The 24,480-nt window shown below is 42.0% G+C and overlaps 1 protein-coding gene across 1 annotated transcript in view; it reads right to left on the reverse strand.

Annotated features, from left to right (window-relative positions):
* LOC139749810 (zwei Ig domain protein zig-8-like) overlaps positions 1-24,480 on the reverse strand; it is a 429,206-nt gene that overhangs the window by 178,727 nt on the left and 225,999 nt on the right. The gene's annotated exons all lie outside the window — the stretch shown is intronic.

Genomic DNA, 24,480 nt, shown 5'->3' on the forward strand with positions numbered 1-24,480 from the left:
TGTCCATCTCGGGGTCACCTCCATCATGTGAAGTTCACAGATCCAAAACAAAGTCCCGGTGGCTTCTTCTTCTCAGGGTTCTCCAAGTGAAAATGTAACACAAACATTCATCCAAACCCTACGTCTAAACACACACACACACACACACACACACACACACACACACACGAAACACAGTGTTCTTGAGAGCGTTTTGAAAGACATAATAAAGAAATATCACAAAAAAAAAAGAGGGACGCAAAAAAGATAAGGGTGAACCACATTATCTACGACATGAACCCAAAAATACTGGCAGCCAAATCGTGGGAAAAAAAAAAACACCATCACGACCCAGATGTCTAACTCTGTGCAACACACCAGCGTAATCAACTCTCTCTCTCTCTCGTGTCCTACTGAAAACAAAAGAATATTCGAACGACAAAAGAACACTGGGTCATTTCAAAGCTGTTTACAGTGGCGGAAGATGTCAGAACCTAAAACATTAGGGTCGTACGAGTGACAAAAAAAAAAAGTATACAGAAGTACGAGGAAAAAAAAGAGTATACAAAAGTTTCAAAATGAAAAAAGAAATAATAAAATGTTTACTGAAGGTGGTCCGCTTCTTCAGCACACTGGGAAATGTACGTCGGCACAACAAGTACAGCTCTTATACTCCACGCCTTAAGTCACATCCACAACGAGAACCGATGAAAAAGTAAAGAAAAATCTGAAGAGAAAACGACATAACATCTCTCATATCAATCGACAACACCACCAGAATAGCCTAGTATCAAGATATATATATATAAAGGATATTCCACGTGAGAGAGAAAAGCCATCTATCTACATACATCCAGGAGGGAACAGTCTATATCACCAACAACCAAACTAAAGGCCAGAAGGCAGATCACTAAAACCTCTTCTCAAAATGACGTGATGCATAATTCACGAGCACTGGAGCCTTGTAGGAACGCCAGCCCAGCACGACACCTGCATAAAAAACACAGCCTCACCTTCTCACACGACCGTCACCAGGAGGTGGCCCGACACACACACACACACACACACACACACCTCCCGCGCTTCACCCACAGTAGCCAAGACACTAGCCCAGACTGACGCCTCTATCAAGGGTAACTTCATACTGTAACTATGTAATGTCTGCTGAACGATAAATATAATTCCTTCTTGTACTGTATTGATGCATTTATGATGTGCTATAAGCTTTCATGGCTCAAGATGTGGCATGTGATCTCGAAACGCTACGTTTAAGAGTCAATATACATGGAAAGCAACATTGGGAATTCCGTTGTTCTTCTGAAAACCACACTAAGGAAATAACGAAAAGAATAACATTGAAACAAGCGAATACCAAACGTGTATTGATCTTTAACAACACACTTAAGGGAAGGCTAGAGAAACTCCAGCATCTATCCATATATATATATATATATATATATATATATATATATATATATATATATATATATATATATATATATATATATATATATATATATTCCTATGAGTCCACGGGGAAAATGAAACACGAAAAGTTCCCAAGTGCACTTTCGTGTAATAATCACATGTTTACCAAATGGCGTCCTAGCTTCGTCTCTTCGAGTGTATATCAACTGACTGTTATATTTCTCTCTTGTGTCTCCCCTGATGATGTGATTATTACACGAAAGTGCACTTGGGTACTTTTCATGTTTCATTTTCCCCGTGGACTCATAGGAATGTCTTGATCACGCGCAAAATTGTGATCCTTTCCAATATATATATATATATATATATATATATATATATATATATATATATATATATATATATATATATATTCGCACTGCATAACCCCACAACTACCACAGCCTCAAGGCTGCGCTTCGATCAGTAGCAGAGGAAATGATGGACTGCTTTACATCGAGAAGTTCCTCTGGGGAGACTGTGCTCCTTTTTCATCCATAGACGACGGCACTATTCTTCCGAGGGAGAGGGACCAACCCGAGCTGGACGAGTCCAGCAACACACACTCACCCACACACACACACACACACACACACACACACGAAGATCTTCAGTCCAAAGGAGTCCATCATTTCCCATCTACTGGAAGCAGCGTAGATTGGAGGAACAAAAGCTTTTGGGTAAAAGGGGTCAAGGGGCAATTAAGAACATAAGAATTAATTCATAAAGTGGACCGACTCCACCTGTTTGTACCCGTTTAACACCGCGAGGGGAAACTCGCCCTCACCGCGAGCAAGCAGTAGTCGTCACCTTTGGCAAAGATGAATACATGTCATTTGACTAAAAAAAATGGTCTTGTCGAAGAGTTTCTTCCTCCTGTTTGGGAGTGCAGCCTCGAACTCATTAAACGAGGACGTCGGGGCAATAATAATGATAATAATAACAATAATAATAGTAATAATAATAATAATAGTAATAATAATAATAATAATAATAATAATAATAATAATAATAATAATATAACAATATCAAAATATCAAAAATATCAAAATATAAAAAATGATATCAAAATAATCATATTAAAATAATACAAATAATAATATAATAATAATAATAAAATAATAATAATAATAATAACAATAATAATAATACGGTAAATGCAAGAGTTTTGGAAAGAGGGGCAAGTATGAAGTCTGTTGGGGATGAGAGAGCTTGGGAAGTGAGTCAGTTGTTGTTCGCTGATGATACAGCGCTGGTGGCTGATTCATGTGAGAAACTGCAGAAGCTGGTGACTGAGTTTGGTAAAGTGTGTGGAAGAAGAAAGTTAAGAGTGAATGTGAATAAGAGCAAGGTTATTAGGTACAGTAGGGTTGAGGGTCAAGTAAATTGGGAGGTGAGTTTGAATGGAGAAAAACTGGAGGAAGTGAAGTGTTTTAGATATCTGGGAGTGGATCTGGCAGCGGATGGAACCATGGAAGCGGAAGTGGATCATAGGGTGGGGGAGGGGGCGAAAATTCTGGGGGCCTTGAAGAATGTGTGGAAGTCGAGAACATTATCTCGGAAAGCAAAAATGGGTATGTTTGAAGGAATAGTGGTTCCAACAATGTTGTATGGTTGTGAGGCGTGGGCTATGGATAGAGTTGTGCGCAGGAGGATGGATGTGCTGGAAATGAGATGTTTGAGGACAATGTGTGGTGTGAGGTGGTTTGATCGAGTGAGTAACGTAAGGGTAAGAGAGATGTGTGGAAATAAAAAGAGCGTGGTTGAGAGAGCAGAAGAGGGTGTTTTGAAGTGGTTTGGGCACATGGAGAGAATGAGTGAGGAAAGATTGACCAAGAGGATATATGTGTCGGAGGTGGAGGGAACGAGGAGAAGAGGGAGACCAAATTGGAGGTGGAAAGATGGAGTGAAAAAGATTTTGTGTGATCGGGGCCTGAACATGCAGGAGGGTGAAAGGAGGGCAAGGAATAGAGTGAATTGGAGCGATGTGGTATACCGGGGTTGACGTGTTGTCAGTGGATTGAATCAAGGCATGTGAAGCGTGTGGGGTAAACCATGGAAAGCTGTGTAGGTATGTATATTTGCGTGTGTGGACGTATGTATATACATGTGTATGGGGGGGGGGTTGGGCCATTTCTTTCGTCTGTTTCCTTGCGCTACCTCGCAAACGCGGGAGACAGCGACAAAGTATAATACAAATATAAATAAATAATAATAATAATAATATAGATGTTATTACCGTTCTCTGGTCGCAGGTGGTACACCGCGAGTGAAAAGTCTCATTCAGGGAGGATGTATCATTGTTAGTGGACGAAAAGAAGTAAAGGGTTTCTTGAGAAACCGTCTTACTCTCCTGCTCCCTTGCTTCTTGTGTGAGCTCAGCCGAAGGAAACCCATTAAAGGATCCTAGTGTTATATATAATAATAATAATAATAATAATAATAATAATAATAATAATAATAATAATAACAATAATAATGATAATAATAATAATAATAATGATAATAATAATAATAATAACAATAATAATAATAATAATAATAATAATAATAATAATAATAATAATACTTATAATAATAATAATAATAATAATAATAATAATAATAATAATAATAATAATTATAATAATAATAATAATAATAAAAATAATAATAATAATAATAATAATAATAATAATAATAATAATAATATTGATAATAATAATAATAATAATAATAATAATAATAATAATAATAATAATAATAATAATAATAATATTAACAATAATAATAATAATAATAATAATAATAATATTGATAATAATAATAATAATAATAATAATAATAATAATAATAATAACGTATGTAGTAGGTTCGTACAAACGGAAAAAAAATTATCTTCCTCGATGGTTCCGTTGAACTTCGAAGTGATCGATGCGACTGGTGTCGTCTCGGTAAGCTTGGCTCTTACGAGTGAATGAGAGTCGAGTTTCCTTAAATAATTATGGTAGACCCACTGTACAGTTATTTCCACTATATAGTTATGAAATCAATGTAACATTTATCATGGTAAATGACAGGATATGTCGCTATCATTTGATACATTACAGGTGTAATGAAAGTACAGCTTCTTATCAATGTTAGGCCAGACCACTCGCAGAGCATTTCTCAGAATCCTTCGTCCGTGGTGTCATATTGTTTCACACATGTAGTAAGATGTAAATCTTGTATACGGCATTTTGCTGCCGCTCAATAAAGAAGTCGTCTACAGATGAAAGAATAATCCAATGGGGCTTCTTCAACATCTACTTCCTTACCCATTTGTAAGAAAGAACAATGTTCAGAGGAAAAAATTATTCTTAAGCATATATGCCTTACAACTTCGAAATCATATGATGCAATGTTTTTTTTTTTTTGGCGATACACACACACACACACACACACACACACACACAAACACACATATCAACTGACTGTTATATTTCTCTCTTGTGTCTCCCCTGATGATGTGATTATTACACGAAAGTGCACTTGGGAACTTTTCCTGTTTCATTTTCCCCGTGGACTCATAGGAATATATATATATATAGGGCGATAAGAGGTAGAAAAAGTCCTATGCAATTTCTTCAGTGTCTGAGGTAGTATAGGATACATTTTTTTTGTGTTTGAGTAAGAAGAAAAAAAAAATCACCATTTTCTTGTCATGTCTTATTTTCGAAGGTAGGCGCAAAGTATTCACAATTGGACTTCGAGTGTAGTAAGTGAACGTTTTACATCAAGAATGTTTATTCTGACCTTCACATCACCTGAAAATTTTCATCTCGTATTCACTGGAAAGTGGCCTGACATTTTCTTTCTTAGACAGTTTTAATGTATCCCATCTTCCCTCCTTGACAGTGATACACAATTTTTTTTTTTTTTTTCTATTTCTTCACTTCACCGACTTCGAAAGAAACAGGGGGGATATCACTTCTTCCCGTTCTCTTTACACAAGAATCGTTAAGAAAGGGAAAATGGGACTACGTGTCGACAATGACCAAAACGACATCATTACACACTACGATGACATTCCAACGTCTAGGATATAATTTCACGTTTTCTACGATGACATTCCAACGTCTAGGAAATAATTTCACGTTTTCTACGATGACATTCCAACGTCGAGGAAATAATTTCACGTTTTCTACGATGACGTTCCAACGTCTAGAAAATAATTTCACGTTTTCTACGATGACATTCCAACGTCTAGAAAATGATTACACGTTTTCTACGTGTCAGAGGAGAAGAATGTCTCAAGACAAGGGGCTTTTAAGAACGACCTCCTCCCTCCCCACGCCCAGCCCACACACCCACGCCCACCCCACACACCCACGCCCACACCACACACCCCTACCCCACGCCCACCCCACACCCCCACGCCCACACCACACACCCCTACCCCACGCCCACCCCACACACCCACGCCCACCCCACACCCCCATGCCCCACGCCCACCCCACACCCCCATGCCCCACGCCCACGCCCACGCCCACACACCCCATGCCAAGTTCCCACGAATCACAAGAATTATCATCACCACAAATCTTGTCTTTGTAACAACACACGTTCTCATACCAAAAGACACATTGTGGTCTGTATAATCACCTCAATTTCTTTCTATCCTTTCACATCTCCTCGTCTCCCGTGTGTGTGTGTGTGTGTGTGTGTGTGTGTGTGTGTGTGTGTGTGTGTGTGTGTCTAAGGTGTACACGTTTACCTCCCCTGCCATAAACAAATCATATCATCAAGACGTCGTCTTAAAAAGTCAAAAGAGTCCTACCACTCGCGTCCATCAGGCACCCATACGGTTGGGAGAGAATGCACTCTGTGGTATGGAAATGACCTTTAACTCATGAGTAAAGTGTACATCATTTCTTTTTTGTGTTTTGGTGGATGTTAAGCTAACGCTGATGAACTCTATGACCCCCTCCTCACCACCTACCCTCCCCTGGTAGTTGATGACCAATAGCCTAAAACCAAACCAACCAACCACCTAACCACACCCTTGTTTCTATATCAGCCAAATCTCCCATCACTTTCAGTGTAGTTATGGATTCCATCACTTCTCTCCATCTCGTGTCTCCCCCTGATCGCTTTCCATCACTTTTGTGTGTTCCAAGATGGCACCATCTCGCTAATCTCCATTCCATCACTCATACCGCTTGCACACTCTTTTCTCTCTATATACCTTTCTTGTTCTCATAAGTTAATCTTCTTTATCATTTACCTTATTCAAGATGGTGAAGTTCATGGTATACGTCTTCAACGAGTCATTTGCCATGACTGCATCTCTTATCACTCGATAATTTACTTAATTTTCATAGTTCTCAACTGTCTCCAAGACCTTATTCAGTACTCATGTCTTCATTATATTTCCATTATCATTCACACCTCCATCTGTGCCCCATTTATTCACGCCTCTTTGTTATCTTCGTCTAATTCAATTTTTTAAGGGGAGGTAAGGGTGTGGGGGGGGGGGGGTGTTAGGGGGGGATGAACATAGCTAGAATTCCATCCCCTGTCTCTCTGCCACGACCATCATCGCTCACGTCACCCCCCCAAAAAAAAAGTTTCTTCATTAATTGTCTCCAACATTCATTCATATCTCCATCACCTGCCTCCGTCATATCTAAGATACCTAACTCCCCTCCACCTTCTCCCTCCACCTTCTCCCTCCTCCTCCCTCCACCTTCTCCCTCCTCTCCCTTCTCCCTCACCCTCCTCCTTCTTCTACTAATCGTCATCACTCACACATAACCCCAGGTCCCATGCTCCCATCCTTCGGTTAGGTTTTTACCCGTCGTTCAAGTAGTCTTCCTCCGTCATCCATCAACCTCTCGCTCATATTCTTCATCGCCTCTGCCTCCATCACTGGCCTTCTATCTACTACCATCGCTGGCACCATCTCCATCACCTGGCCACACTCGAACGTTCGCTTTACAATAACCATCAGTCAAGCATGCATACATACCCTCCCTCACCCTGGACAATAAGCTTCGACAACATTATATCTACTTTATAACAATCCCGGGTTTCTCCTACGTTTTGTCTCGTCCAAATACTCATTCTGCCAAGAGTCACTTCAGTTCTCCTCATCATCACATCCACTCGAATAAACTTGGCGCTAGAATTTTAATCAGCCATTTGTTCATGTACACACGAGTATGTCATATATATATATTTTAGCATCTTTTTCTTCCCTAATCTATCGTACTGATGAATCGTTTGCTATGGATATCACGCTCTAAAGGCTTTCGAAATTTCTTTATATGAAGAGTTTCTGATCAGCACAGTTTTATGTCATAGTCTGTCGTATAACGCATGCATTAAACAGGCACATGAGAGTTCGTGGCAACATCTCTCACATACAGATATTCATTCATCAAATCCTCTTGACCGATCAAGTAGAATCTAGTTCAGAGGCTTAAAATCCGCGGGGTCTAATACAAAGAAAAAATTAATCCAAAGGAGTTCTCCATCTATTCACTTTTAATCTTATCACTCTTGGGCGTTCCAAACATCTTCACGCTCATAGACGCAAGAAGGGAACCTGGCTGAGAATTGATTCAATCCTAAAAGAGAAACAAACACCGACGGCCAAGTACACAGCGGGACAACGACTCAATCCCTCAGTGTTTATACTGTTAAATGAACACTGAGGAAAGCCAAATAACGAACCCTTCACACCGACGGAACGACGAGGAAACTAGTGACAAATATATATAACCGATAATCCTAAAGGGATAAAGGGATATTACACGATCCATACACAGATCTTCAAGCCGCCATCGCACCTTCCCCCCCCTCACCTCACCTTACCTCACTCGCTCTATTCATTAAGACTGAGCGGTTGGGAGGAGTAGTACGCTCAGAGAGAGAGAGAGAGAGAGAGAGAGAGAGAGAGAGAGAGAGGGACTAAGGGGGAGCTCGAAACCTCCAGAAAGCCTCATCCTCGTACACCATCAATACTTAATCTTCTTCCTCCTCTCGTACATATGACCTGGGAGTATATAAAACATATATCAAATACCTTGCCTCCCACCACACCATCCACGTAGGGAAAAAGTAATCACTCAGTGCTCGAACTTCAGTTTGTCGTCAGTGAATAAATAAACACTTGGCTTAGAAAGGAATCCAAGCCCTTGGGAGGAGAAGAGACGGGGAGTGGTAAACTCTTGCAAAGGTGAAGCGATTATTTTGGGAACAAAAAAACCGAGATGTAGACATTCAGAGGCAGTGAATAACACTACGTTACTCGAGTTTCATGAACATTATTGCGAAGGAGTCTATGGGTAGACGCCAGGGATAGATTATTAAGGAACTATGAATTTTTGTGTTACATATTCGGCATCTCTAGCGTTAGCGAGGTGGCATGAAGAACAGAGGACTGAGCCAAAGAGGGGAAATCCTCACTTGGCTCCCTTCTCTGTTCATTCTTTTGGAAAGGTAAACACTAGAGGGGAGGATTTCCAGCCCCCCCGCTCCCTATACTAATATATATATATATATATATATATATATATATATATATATATATATATATATATATATATGTGTGTGTGTGTGTGTGTGTGTGTGTGTGTGTGTGTGTGTGTGTGTGTGTGTGTGTGACAGTAGTCGTATTTGGGACAACATTTTACCCCTTTCTTCTTGACGAACATCTAGCGTTGAACACAAAGACGTCCATGCATGATTATGAAGAGACCAAAATCCTATCTTAACATCCACCTACGTTATGTCATTGCCATATTACTTGACGTTTTGAATAGTTCTCGACCTCGGGACACTTCTGAGAACGCATTCTGTTTGAACTTCCAATGGTGGCCGTCGACCGACCGACCACAGACCAATCGCTGTTTCAAGAATCAAGAACTCCCATCAGTGCCCAAGGGCCCGTCGTCCCCCATCCCTTACATCCTCTAATGGAAGGGCGAATCGCAGAACTTTTCTTCCAAGGGACGAAGTTCTCGATTGTACCGAGGCATCGGAGTGAAAGTTCTCGTTTGTACCGAGGCATCGGAGTAAAAGTTCTCGTTTGTACCGAGGCATCGGAGTGAAAGTTCTCGTATGTACCGAGGCATCGGAGTGAAAGTTCTCGTTTGTACCGAGGCATCGGAGTGAAAGCTCTTGTTTGTACCGAGGCATCGGAGTGAAAGTTCTCGTTCGTACCGAGGCATCGGAGTGAAAGTTCTCGTTTGTACCGAGGCATCGGAGTAAAAGTTCTCGTTTGTACCGAGGCATCGGAGTGAAAGTTCTCGTTTGTACCGAGGCATCGGAGTGAAAGTTCTCGTTTGTACCGAGGCATCGGAGTGAAAGCTCTTGTTTGTACCGAGGCATCGGAGTGAAAGCTCTCGTTTGTACCGAGGCATCGGAGTGAGATGAATGAATAAAAAGCACACGTGACATCAGTCGATCTCTCTCCTTACGCTTACACACACACAACGTAGGAGTTGTAGAGCGCAGAGGGCTTGCTCACTAGGAGGAGGGGCGTCTGGAGAGAGAAAAAAAAATAAAAATAACAACCGCGGAATACTGGAACGAACTAAACTCCAAGAAAGAGCATCATCATCATTAGAAAAGTCTTTTAGGAGAATCGTCTATCATATACGGGGGGTAAGGGATGGGGTTGTAATACAATCACAATAACCAGCATTTGCTATAAAGCCATCTCTCTCTCTCTCTCTCTCTCTCTCGGAGACGTAGAACCGGGGAGGGGAAAACGACGCTTAAAGAAGATCCAAGAGACTTCGTCTAAGAGAATACGAACACATACAAGTGGTTCTAGAGGTTCCTCCTCCTGCACCTGTGTCTTGTGAAGAGCTTATGAGGGGAGTCGTCGTCCTCATCCTCCTCCTCCTGCTCCTCCTCCTCCTCCTCCTGCTCCTCCTCCTCCTCCTGTGCTCGGGGCAAGAAAGTCGTAAAAATGAATATCTATCAAACCTCGGCTTTACGATGCTATCTTGACTGGCTATTGAACGGCCGGGAAATTTACATTACCGAAGCAGTTTCGGTGTTCTGAGGATATATGTGCTGAATTCTGAATGCGTTTTTACGATCTAGGGGGAAAAAAAAGAAGAAAGCTAAGCCCGATCCCTTTTCTCTTATGATATCTGATTATAAACTGTGCTCTGATCTCACAACCAATCCCTTTTCTCTTATGATATCAGATCGTAAACTGTGTTTGATCTCACAACCAATCCCTTTTCTCTTCTGATATCAGATCATAAACTGTGTTCTGATCTCACAACCAATCCCTTTTCTCTTATGATATCTGATTATAAACTGTGTTCTGATCTCACAACCAGAAATGTTTTCTGGGGGGAAAAAAAAAAAGGAAAAGGATTTGAAAGAGAATTCACATCGCAATACAAACAGATGTGTTGATGTCCTACTTCATAAACCATCGCAATACAAACAGATGTGTTGATGTCCTACTTCATAAACCATCGCAATACTAACAGATGTGTTGATGTCCTACTTCATAAACCATCGCAATACAAACAGATGTGTTGATGTCCTACTTCATAAACGAATCAAGAAACTACCAGAAAGTGAAGTGGACACGAGACATGATGAACAAACGAGATGTCATAAGTAACTCATCATCTCGAGAATTCTTCTTCATCCAAACGTTAGTGTACGGATGAAGCAAAGGAAACATTTAATGTTTCTGAGAACCTAAGGTTTCCAGTGTTATGATCACACTATGAGGCAAAGGAAAATGTGAATGGCCCTCATAGCCTGAGATGAAGTGTGAAATAGCCTGAGATCAAGTGTGATAATAACGTTTTCTTTCTATTTCTTAGATTCTTAGACGTCATCTGAAAATACAGATATTTCGTAAGGAAGAAGAAGAAGAAGAAGAAGAAGAAGAAGAAGAAGAAGAAGAAGAAGAAAAAGTGAATCGTTGGCCTCTTACATAACCAGACCAATGAAAACAGTCGTCATGTCTAGTCAAAATACCCAACTTCAACACTCAACCTAACATTCGAGTGAAGCACAGTCATGTAGCTATGAAAAAGACAACACACACACACACACACACACACACACAAACATACACACACACACACACATATACATATATATATATATATATATATATATATATATATATATATATATATATACATTGACCTTAATCACTTCTAGATGCCATCAATAGAAACGAAGGATCAAGTGCTGAGCCTCACTTCTTCGTGTGATCACGATTCCACAAATCATATCCTCACTGATGAAACTAACCTTCCCCTCCCCTTCAAAAGAAAATGGAATTTAGTACAGAAAAAAAAATTGACGCAGACGTTGCTCACTTTGATCCAGAGATTTAGATAGATATAGCAACACCTCTCTATAGATAGGCTGTCTATAGATAGACAGAGATATAGAGAAATGTAGATAGATAGATGAATATGAGAGAGAAGAGAGAGAGAGAGAGAGAGAGAGAGAGAGAGAGAGAGAGAGAGAGAGAGAGAGAGAGAGAGAGAGAGAGAGAGAGAGAGAGAGAGAGACGCACACATACGCCCAATTCTACGCCTTGTACCACCATACGCCTTTACGAGACAGCGTTACAAGTAAATCTTTTTACTACACTTTACGATACAGCGTTACAAGTGATCTGTTTATTGCACTTTACGCGCCAGTATTACCAGAGAGAAATACGCAGAATCTCTCGCTTTGTGATACGCGCAAAATTTTATGCCACTGAGCCAAACGGATCAAGTGGATCCCACACCTTAACCACCCCCCGACCTATACAATCCAATCCCCCATCCCTAGAGAGTATTAGGTTCAGGACCTTGAAGACGATCGACTGTAGCATTCCTAAGCAACTCTTGGTATATATGGAAGCGTAAGAACCAACCTGGTTTCACTTACACCCCGTTCTCTCTCTCTCTCTCTCTCTCTCTCTCTCTCTCTCTCTCTCTCTCTCTCTCTCTCTCTCTCTCTCTAGCAACGGTATTAGAATCAACGGTATTAAGTGTGCTAAACCAACCCTAAGCAACTCTGGTATATATATGGAAGCGTAAGAACCAACCTGCTTTCACTTACACCCCGTTCTCTCTCTCTCTCTCTCTCTCTCTCTCTCTCTCTCTCTCTCTCTCTCTCTCTCTCTCTCTCTAGCAACGGTATTAGGATCAACGGTATTATGTGTGCTAAACCAACCCTAAGCAACTCTGGTATATATATGGAAGCGTAAGAACCAACCTGTTTTCACTTACACCCCGTTCTCTCTCTCTCTCTCTCTCTCTCTCTCTCTCTCTCTCTCTCTCTCTCTCTCTCTCTCTCTCTAGCAACGGTATTAGGATCAAAGGTATTATGTGTGCTAAACCAACCCTAAGCTACTCTTGGTATATATGGAAGCGTAAGAACCTGGTTTCACTTACACCCCGTTCTCTCTCTCTCTCTCTCTCTCTCTCTCTCTCTCTCTCTCTCTCTCTCTCTCTCTCTCTCTCTCTCTCTCTCTCTCCTACATAATCCAATCATGCTTTGTGTGTGTGTTCCTCGCTACACCTCACCAAGCTACACTCTCAGCAGCTTTACCCCAACAAGCTACACACACCCCCCCCCAACCAGCAACCACACCCTAATAACCTACACCTTCTACCATGCTGCTACGTCCAGCTAAGCTGTTCTCCATCAGGCTAAGGTATTTTAAGCTGTTCTCCATCAGGCTAAGGTATTTTAAGCTGTTCTCCATCAGGCTAAGGTATTTTAAGCTGTTCTCCATCAGGCTAAGGTATTTTAAGCTGTTCTCCATCAGGCTAAGGTATTTTAAGCTGTTCTCCATCAGGCTAAGGTATTTTAAGCTGTTCTCCATCAGGCTAAGGTATTTTAAGCTGTTCTCCATCAGGCTAAGGTATTTTAAGCTGTTCTCCATCAGGCTAAGGTATTTTAAGCTGTTCTCCATCAGGCTAAGGTATTTTAAGCTGTTCTCCATCAGGCTAAGGTATTTTAAGCTGTTCTCCATCAGGCTAAGGTATTTTAAGCTGTACCTATAAATTACACGCCATCTGGCTGGCTAAATCATGCCAAGCTTAGCACACCCCAACCAAGTTACACCCCCCAACCAACCAAGTTACAACCCCCCACCAACCAAGTTACAACACCCCCCAACCAACCAAGTTACACCCCCCCAACCAACCAAGTTTCACCCCCCACCAACCAACCAAGTTACACCCCCCACCAACCAACCAAGTTACACCCCCCAACCAACCAAGTTACACCACCCACCAACCAAGTTACAACACCCCAACCAACCAAGTTACACCCCCACACCAACCAAGTTACGCCCCCCGCCCACCAACCAAGTTACGCCCCCCTAGACTACACATGCCCCCCTAGGCTACACACCCCCACCAACCAACACACAAACCAAGCTAAACCCCCACCAAGTTACACCCCCGTAGGCTACACACCCCCACAAACCTACACCCCAACCAAGCTACATCCCCGCCAAGTTACACCCCCTAGGCTACGCACCCCCACCAACCAACACCCCAACCAAGCTAAACTCCCACCAAGTTACAACCCCCGTAGGCTACACACCCCCACTAACCTACACCCCAACCAAGTTACAACCCCCCACCAAGCCACATCAATCAAGGCAGCGCAGACAGTGTCATAAAGACGTGTTTTATCCCTGGTCTGGGAAATATGTCCCAGCATGATACCAAAATTATGGCATCATTCACTCTCCCATGTGATGAAACGATTCGCTTCAAAAAAAAAAAAAGGAAAATCTTTTTTAATACACTAAAAAAAAAAAGAATAATATATCTATATACATTAGGTAGATCTGGTTGCGAAGTTTTTATGAGGCTCGAAATTGTTCGAGTATTTGATGAAATGATGTATATACGCTTTTGAGCGAGTGTGCAAGCGGCCGTGTGTGTGTGTGTGTGTGTGTGTGTGTGTGTGTGTGTGTGGGTGGAAAGGAGGGGACATGAATGAGGCAGGTGTCAACATGACGAGCGGCGATGTGCTCCTTGTGAGTAGTGAGTGGGTAGTAAGGATACATGAGAGGGTGAGCGAGTCTATAGTGAATGATGAGGAGGGAGAATTGGCCAGGCAGTGTGTGGGTGTGTGTGTGTGTGTGTGTGTGTGGGTGTGTGTGTGTGTGTGTGTGTGTGGGTGTGTGTGGGTGTGTGTGTGTGTGTGTGTGTGTGTGTGTGTGTGTGTGTGTGTGTGTGTGTGCGTGTGTGTGTGTGTGTGTGTGTGTATGTGTGTGTGTGTGTGTGTGTGTGTGTGTGTGTGTGTGTGTGTGTGTGTGTGTGTGTGTGTGTGGGTGTGTGTGTGTGTGTGTGTGAACGAGGTGGTCTAATGGTGGTGGATTTGATTTAAGGAAGCCAGATATCATAATGATACATCTTTTATTACAATCTTTTTCTTCTTCTTGGAATATAAGTTATGATCCATTGAGCAAAAATCGTAGCTACGAGTCTACAAATTAATGGAAAAAAAAAATAAACGTAGAAATCTTATAGGTACAGGTAAGGAAACCTTCATCCAAATTATTTACGAACAGTTTAGCACAAAGGAAAAGACAATATCAGAGAGAGAGAGAGAGAGAGAGAGAGAGAGAGAGAGAGAGAGAGAGAGAGAGAGAGAGAGAGAGGAATACATATACTAGGCTGAAAAGACGAGGGAATTATACAAATGTCCACCAATATGAACGGCGCAAGTACGAAAAGAAAAGTTCGATAATCAGTGAAGCATTCTGGTGAAAAAAATGAAAAATTACGGAGAAATTATATAAAGGGGAAGGGGTAAGAGAGAGAGAGAGAGAGAGAGAGAGAGAGAGAGAGAGAGAGAGAGAGAGAGAGAGAGAGAGAGAGAGAGAGAGAGGAAGGGGGGGAAGGGAGCAAATGACTCTATCCTTTTATGGGGAATGGGACGAATTCCGTCCGCGAGAAAGTTTAGGAGGGGGAGGGGATTCTACGAAAGGTAATTAATGTAACATACGGTAATGTAATCCAGATGGTAATGAAGTCTATGATGGCCGATAACAACGTCTTAGAAGGCACTCACTCGGCATTATGAATCGCCTCACTCTCTCGTCTCCCGACCCACAACAACCCACAAAAAATAGATAGATATCTATATATATGTACGTCACTGTGGTATATGTCATCATGTTCTCGCGCCTATAATTACCAGAAGAGTCCCCTTCTATATTATGGGTTCTATAGCCTCGTCGTTAGGAGGTTCAGATTCCACGTAACGGTTCGAATCCTCTTCCTTGGGGAGGGAAGGAAGGTGGGATTTCTCGTGTGTTCTGTGGGGTCGGTTCGTTTCCCTTGGTCCTCTTTCTGTATTATCATTGATATTCACCAGCCTCGAATATTCTGCGTAAAGCGTGACCACATCAGCTTAGTAAATTTTTTGTGGAGTTTTTCAACACGAATAATAAGTTTCAACTCCCCCGGTATGGGAGAAAAAAATAATAATGAAGAAATCAGAAACAACACAGAATATCGTACATACATAAGAGCTGTCATCAACCAGCTGAATAACGTGAAAGACAACACAGAATATCGTACATACACAAGAGCTGTCATCAACCAGCTGAATAACGTGAAAGACCACGCAGTTCAGCGGTCATAACAAAACAACGGCTGCCTCAAGCAGAATGATGGCAGGGTGGATCTTGCGGATCTTCAAGACATGGGAAGAAACAGCAATGATGATATTCTGAGCGGAGATTCTTTCGCGAGCTGAACATCGTTCTGTTCTCACATTACCCTACAAGGCGTGCGAAGTTACAGAACTGGAAAGCATTGATATCTTTCCCATTCCATACGAATGTGGTAGAAGCAGCTAAATCACTGGGAACTGCTGAAATCTCTCAGGCTATTACTCCCTGGAGCGCAGAGGAAAAGAGGTGCATCATCTATATCTAGAAAATCCTAGAAGGTATGGTTCCCTACTTACATTCGGAAATAAAATGGAAGATTTTGTAAAATACAAACTCTGAAAATCTAAAGGCACGACGTGCACAAAAAGAGAACACCTTAAACATCCGGTGCTTTAGACTCTTAACACAATGCCAATTACCGTCAAAAACATGATGGGATGTACGGTAGAGAAGTTTAAGAATGTACCGGACACGTACCTACAAAGTGTACCAGACCAGCCAGGCTATGGGGGCGATGAAGACCTGAAAGCTGCAGCTTCTAACAGCTTGGTCGACCAACGATAAAATCCAACAGCACTGGGGCCAGCCCGAGCTGCAGGGATGAAAGATCCCCAAAGATTTCATCAGGAACTAAACTTTACGAGGAGCTTTTTACATAGCATCCTTTTCATATTCTCTCTCTCTTGCGATACTTAAACTCGACACTTTTTAAATACAGTTCATCCACCTCTAATAAATCCACGCTTGATATTTTCATGCACCAAAGCTTCCAGAATTCCTTGAACTTGTTTTTTCCCTTCAGAATCATAACTTTCTGGCGTCCCAATGACATCTTTACCATTTCTCCCAAAACACCTTAACTCCTTCACGAGACTTAGTTCCCCCCCCACCACAAACTCAGCAGTGTTCCGCTGGATGCCTCTTTTGTCTCTGTCTAATTTCGACAACATCCAGCTACACACATTATGAATGACACATCGTGATCTACCTCCCAACCCTTAAGGAAGTTGATCCTCATTTCACTACCAGCCAGGGGAAAGGAGAGGACACCAGGAGACCTGCGTGTCGTCTTCCCGCGCTGAGAATCGAACCAAGGCCAGTGTCATGTGACATCAACCACCACATCATTAAAAAAAAGCTTTACTCTGCTGTGTACTTTGGTAAAGTACCAAAGTAACGTAAGAAGACTTCCGACTGTTTCATTCTTAAAATGAAACTCTCTCTCTGTTCACTCTTCTCACACCTCTACCTACGCCTTCTGTAGCTCAACATATCTCACACAACTCTTCTCACATAACTGTAACCTTCAGTAGTCGTATGTTAACCAGTTTCTCGTTGCTGTCATGTAGGAGACCTTCGTTCGGAATCCATTTATGTCGACATCCTCCAGCATCGTGGTCAATTCCTCTTAGATATTCCTCAATTCTAAACCTTCCTGTATCCTCGTCCATGATCCTAATCCTAAACGCCTCCACAACGACAGTGAATTCTTCGTCAAGCGCTGTCCAAGGTTTTCTTTCTCTCATTCGAGGAGGAGGAAAATGGTGATTATTCTTAACCACGTAGTCTACACACCGTTACGCAGCAATAGCTCCAGACACACACTTCTGTTGATATAGCAATTGTCGCAACACCTAGACCCACCGAATGTATATACGTCTTTCGCATAACCTTTCGTTTTTGTCTCGTTATCAACTGTAACCCACTTCAGCCACTCTTCCACCAATCTGTGGATCTATATTGCTATTCATTCGTTGGAATTATATCTAATTTGCGAAACTAATTTCGTTTCTTCCTTCGTTCCACTGCAAACAACTTGCTACTACGACAGTTCTGAATTATATGAATTATATTATATACTCTGTGAACCATCTTCTCCAACCATTCGTCTTTCAACAGACAAGAGCCAACCTAACTTCTCCCCTATTACAATTAATCTCACACTGGTTCCCTCCACATACGCGATGTACGGAAAACACACCTCCTCAAGATACAGACATTCGAGATCAAATCTTTGCAGTCGCTATCGGCTCCTTATACAATTGACGCAGCCACTTCCCTCAGCAGTTCCTCCCGCAAGGTGGGTGGGAGACAAGGAGTCTACGTGGCGCCACATGAACCATTACTGGAATAAATGATTCCACGACACTAGCTCCCCCCCCCCCGAGACACAGCCTCCATGGTGTATATACAGGGGTCGCTCAATTTCCTGGAGGAGTCTTCATGTTCCCAGAAATATATATATATATATATATATATATATATATATATATATATATATATATATATATATATATATATATATATATCGAGCGTTTTCGTTATTGATTCACATCTTCAAGAATACCGAGATAATAAACAAATGAAGGTTATACAGACTTGTATTTATATGTTTGATGGTGTAGTAGTCCTAACATTATTATCTGCATGCGAGGCATGGGTTATAATTAATAAGGCAGTGCGGAGTAGGAGGGATGTGTTGGATATGAAATGTTTAAGGACAATGTGTGGTGCGAGCAAGGAATGAAAGGATAAGAGACAGAGAGAGATGTGTAATTGAGTGTGGTTGAGAAAGCTAAGGAGGGTGTGCTGATATGGTTTGGACGTATGGAGATAATGAGCGAGAAAAGGTGGCAAAAGACGATGTACGTGTCAGAAGTGAAGGGAACAAGGAAAACGAGGGTACTATGTAGCAGATAAAAGAATGGAGTTAAGAAGATTTTGAACGATCGGGGCTTGAACATGCAAGAGGGTGAGAGGCGTGCATGGGATAGAGTAAATTGGCACAATGTGGTATACTGGGATCGACGTGCTGTCACTGGATTGAAGCAGCGCATGGGGAGCATCCGCGGTAAACCACGGAAAGGTCTGTGTGGGCCCTGGTTGTGAAAAGGGTTGATTCTGTCATCAGGGTGGCTGAAATGGAGCATCGGATTCTTGCCCAACACGAACACTACAATGATGCTGTCTTGTTCTTAAATTCACTTCTTTCCCCACTTCGTCCTAAGGAAAATTTATGATATATATATATATATATATATATATATATATATATATATATATATATATATATATATATATATATATATCAGTAATAACGATAATACTGTTTAATAAAAATGGACAAATTTACTTATTTTCAGTTTCAAATGGGAGATATTCTTTTTAACCCCTAATCAATTTTCATGATTAAATAATTCAATAAGCTGTTAAGTCAATCAGTAAACATATAAACCGAGATAACATCCAATACATTATTCAATGAGGAAATTATTTAAAATCTTATTATCAAAAGCACACCAACAGAGTTATCTGTAATGTTCGGAACAGTTCTATAATGAATGCTGAATTAGATTATGAATCGAAAGTAAAACACTTGTAAAAAAAAAAAAAAAAAACTCTTTGTAAAGTTTGGAATAATAGCCATTTTGGTTATCCTAAATCATAACTAAACCCTTCATTACCACGAACTGAAAGCAACAGAATCACATTAATTAAATTCACATCAATTCTCATTTTTCTTCTCACATAAATCAGTTGTACGATAACATGGGAAGCTTAATCCACCAAATACCTAAGTTAGCATTATCTATTTCATGAATTACGAACCTAATGCATTTTCTATCCACACCCATTTATTTTTGTCATCTATTTCCTAACTCCGCTGTTTTCCATTATGGTGGGTGGCGGCACAGGTGACGAAGGAGAATTAATGGATGAAGGTCAAGACGATCATCCCCCGGGGTCTACTCTCTCCACTGGAGGTCTCCCTCCTCCACACCACCAGTGAGGGCCTTGCAAGAGCCTGTGACAGACCAACCGAACCAGACAACTACAGTACTGATCCTGGAACCCAACCGGTACAAAAAATGATAAGGAATTGACCATTAGAATTGTGTGTGTGTGTGTGTGTGTGTGTGTGTGTGTGTGTGTGTGTGTGTGTGTGTGTACCTACTAGTGAAGTGAGGGAGTGCGGGAGGTTTTAAAGTCAACTGTGGTGAAGATCCGTCTCTCAAAATCTCCCTTTCCAGTTGTCCAGCCAGCCTCTTCGTTTTCTTTACGTCCTTCCTACATCCACTCCTTCACTCGTCTGTTTCTCCTCCACTCCCCACCCCATCCAGCCCCTCTATACGTCTCTATAGATGTGTTTCCTCACAATAACTCCCGCTATTCACACGCTCAATTTCCAGTTACACCCTCTGGATTCTCGGTTCGCTCCCATTTCCAGGAAATCTTTCCATGCTGACTTCGTCGTATCTGTTGTGGAACTTAGAAGCTGTTGTCTGTCCCTCCTCTTGTCCTTACTTTTTTCTCCCACGAGACTGTGGTCAAGTCGACGGCCACTGAACCTCTTCCTGCAGCTTATCTCTCTCACTTTTAGGTCAAGACCTTTGTTTCCCCGCTGCTGAACGCTTCTTCAGGATCTCAATGTACCTTTTACTTTACGAGAAATTGGCCAAACTCGTGGCTGACGCTCCTATTCATACCAATGTTGTCGGTTTATTTTCAAACTTTTTTCGTCTTTTTATTTTTTGGTCCGTAAAGACAAATGTTTGATATTCACATGATATAGTTTGTCTCCTTCATAATTTTCCCCAAGGGCGAATTTCAGGTGACAAATTGGGCGTAATGGCCGTACCTGCTTTGGAAGGAAGATTCACGTAATTACCACCTCGTAGAACGGGAATCAAAGTTTGGCCTCATTTCACGGAGTCTAGTATTCATTACTTGCTGCCGAGTCGAATTTGATCATACATGCATCTGACTGATGCTGGAGCCACAGCCACTTGACAGGTTCTCACCATCCGGTGAGGCACTTACTTGTCTCGTAAGCTTAGCAAAATCTGTTGACCTATTCAAGGAGTTTTTTTTCAGAGTCGTTTGACACACCAAACATATTTGAGGGAAGCAATGATGGCATATTGCGAGAGAAGCGAGTGGCTAGCGAAATGTGCGAGGTGGGCAGATCAGAAAGGGTAGCGAGTGGTGGGTGGGGAGGACGAGGTAAAGTTACTAGTTTTTTAAAGAGAGGCGTTTGGGCGGTACTTACACGGAAGGAATGAAAATGATTGGGAGATGCATAAGAGATAGTGGTAGGAGGTCAAGAGGAAGGCGCAGGGGTTAAAAACAAAAGAAAAAGGAGGGCAAATGAAAAATGAATGTTGGGGGAGCGAGCATCAAGTGAACTTTTGGGAGAGTAAGATGTTTTGGAAGGGAGGTTAATCATGCGCAAAAAAAAAAAAAAAAAAAAAGAGAACAAAATATGGACATCAATGAAGGGAGCAAAATGGAAATTGATAACTGGTAGTGATGGAGTGGAGGAGGAGATGGAACAGAATAGAAGAATGGCAGATGTCGGATGTTTGGCACGGGGTGATACGCTTATCGAGGGGGTCATGGAGGGTGGTTGGGTGAGAAGAGAAGTGGTGGTGAAAACCTTACTGAAGACAATATGTGGCAAGGAGGTTGGAGTGGATAGTATTGCAGTTTGATATCTTGAGAAACTGAGTGACTGTGTTGTTGATTGGTTGGTAAGGATCTTCACTATGTATGGATCATGGTGAGGTGCCTTGAGATCTGTGGAATGCATGTATAGTGCCACTGTATAAAGGGAATGGGGATAAAGGCTAGTATTCAAACTACATACGTTTAAAGTCTGTGGAGTATATCTGGCAAGTTGTATAGAAGGGTATTGATGTGGTATACTGGGGTTGACGTGTTGTCAGTGGACTGAACCAGGGGATGTGAAGAGTCCTGGGTAAACCATGAAAAGCTCTGTGGGGCCTGGATGTGAATAGGGAGCTGTGGTTTCGGTGCATTACACACAACAGCTAGAGAATGGATGTAAGAGGATGTAGCCTTTCTTCGTCCGTACCTGGGGTAACATTGATAACGCGGGAAACTGCGATCAAGTGTATTTTGTGTGTGTGTGTATATATATATATATATATATATATATATATATATATATATATATATATATATATATATATATATATATATACTTTTGCTTACGTAAGATGAAAGTGGTAAGACTGATGGCAGTTCATTTATAGACGACTTTGTCGACCAGTGTCAGTGTGTATTCATTAAGGAATAGCTGACCGCATAGCGGGAAAACGTAATGAAAAATGGGAATATTTCCGTAGGCTGCGGGGCGGTCAATAATCGTTAACCGACACACTACACTGCGTTCCACCGGCTGTTAACTGACACACCCCCAGCGGAAAACATTGGGACATATTGCATATCTTTTTTATATATATTACACATATATATATTATACATACATATATATATATCGATATGATAGACGATGTCCAATGGCTAAGTGATTATAGTCTGATGCTCACTGCATCATCATCATCGCTTTGGTGGTATAATTTAGTCGAGTGAATACACACACACACACACACACACACACACACACACACACACACACAATATCCTGGTTACGTCATTACACCGTGCTTGCTTTAAGGCAAAAGTGAGTGATGCAGAGCGAGGTGTTGGAGGCGGTGGTGGTCCTCCTCCTCCTCTTCCTCTCTCTCCTCCTCCTCCTTGTACAAGCACTCCAGCCCTCGACTGCCGCTTTCTCGACCACACCTACCACTCCCGCGTGCCATCTACCAGCACATGCACGAGCGCACCTTCTCTCTCTCTCTCTCTCTCTCTCTCTCTCTCTCTCTCTCTCTCTCTCTCTCTCTCTCTCCGCTCACACCTATACTCTCCAATCCCCCCCATCCCCGACCCCCTTTTTTTTGCTATTTGGTTTACCGTCAAGACAAGAGCGAATGAATACATGCAGGGGTAAAAAAAGAAGAAAAAAAAATTTATCTGATGCGATGTGATGGCTTCCGGAGACGGATACACTCCCATGCGATGGAGTTCTGAGGTGGATCAAAACCCCTTTTGCCGATGCGAGTCTGTCTCTCTCTGAGGTGGATCAAAACCCCTTTTGCCGATGTGAGTCTGTCTCTCTCTGAGGTGGATCAAAACCCCTTTTGCCGATGCGAGTCTGTCTCTCTCTGAGGTGGATCAAAACCCCTTTTGTCGATGTGAGTCTGTCTCTCTCTGAGGTGGATCAAAACCCCTTTTGCCGATGCGAGTCTGTCTCTCTCTGAGGTGGATCAAAACCCCTTTTGCCGATGCGAGTTTTGTCTCTCTCTGAGGTGGATCAAAACCCCTTTTGCCGAGGCGAGTTTGTCTCTCTCTGAGGTGGATCAAAACCCCTTTTGCCGATGCGAGTTTTGTCTCTCTCTGAGGTGGATCAAAACCCCTTTTGCCGAGGCGAGTTTTGTCTCTCTCTAAGGTGGATCAAAACCCCTTTTGCCGAAGTGAGTCTGTCTCTCTCTGAGGTGGATCAAAACCCCTTTTGCCGATGCGCGTCTTTCTCTCTCTGAGGTAGATCAAAACCCCTTTTGCCGATGCGAGTTTGTCTCCCTGAGGTGGATCAAAACTTTTCTCCTATTGCTCCGGGGGGCGCGGTGGGGTGTCCGTGTGTGTGTGTGTGTGTGTGTGAGGTGGATGAAGGCTTCTGATGCGTGTCAGAACACGACACACACACACACACACCCTCCGAGATGGATGCACTTTAATGATATGGGTTTTGTGAGATGAGGAAACTTGCGAGATGAGAAAACTTCCATGTGATGGAGGCAGAGATGGATATACTCCGGTATGACGGGAGTATGATGGATAAATTTGGGAGTGGCGGAACTTTTGAGATGAATGAACATTCAGGTGAAATTATCCTGATATGGGTATACTATGATATATCATGACTCGTATATGGGTATACTATGATATATCATGGCCCTTATATGGGTATGCTTTGATATATCAGGACCCATATATGGGTATGTTTTGATATATCATGACCTTTATATGGGTATGCTTTGATATATCATGACCCTTATATGGGTATAATGTGATATATCATGACCTTCATATAGGTATACTGTGATATATCATGACACTCATATGGGTATGCTTTGATATATCATGACCCATATATGAGTATGCTTTGATATATCATGACCCATATATGAGTATACTTTGATATATCATGACCCTTATATGGGTATACTTTGATATACCACGTCTCTCAGACCATCACGTGGCCACGTCTCTCAAACCATCACGTGGCCACGTCTCTCAAACCATCACGTGGCCACGTCTCTCAGACCATCACGTGGCCACGTCTCTCAGACCATCACGTGGCCACGACTCTCAAACCATCACGTGGCCACGTCTCTCAAAGCATCACGTGGCCACGTCTCTCAGACCATCACGTGGCCATGACTCTCAGACCATCACGTGGCCACGTCTCTCAAACCATCAAGTGGCCACGACTCTCAGACCATCACGTGGCCACG

Source organism: Panulirus ornatus, chromosome 8, assembly GCF_036320965.1.
Source record: "Panulirus ornatus isolate Po-2019 chromosome 8, ASM3632096v1, whole genome shotgun sequence".
Lineage (NCBI taxonomy): Eukaryota > Metazoa > Arthropoda > Malacostraca > Decapoda > Palinuridae > Panulirus > Panulirus ornatus.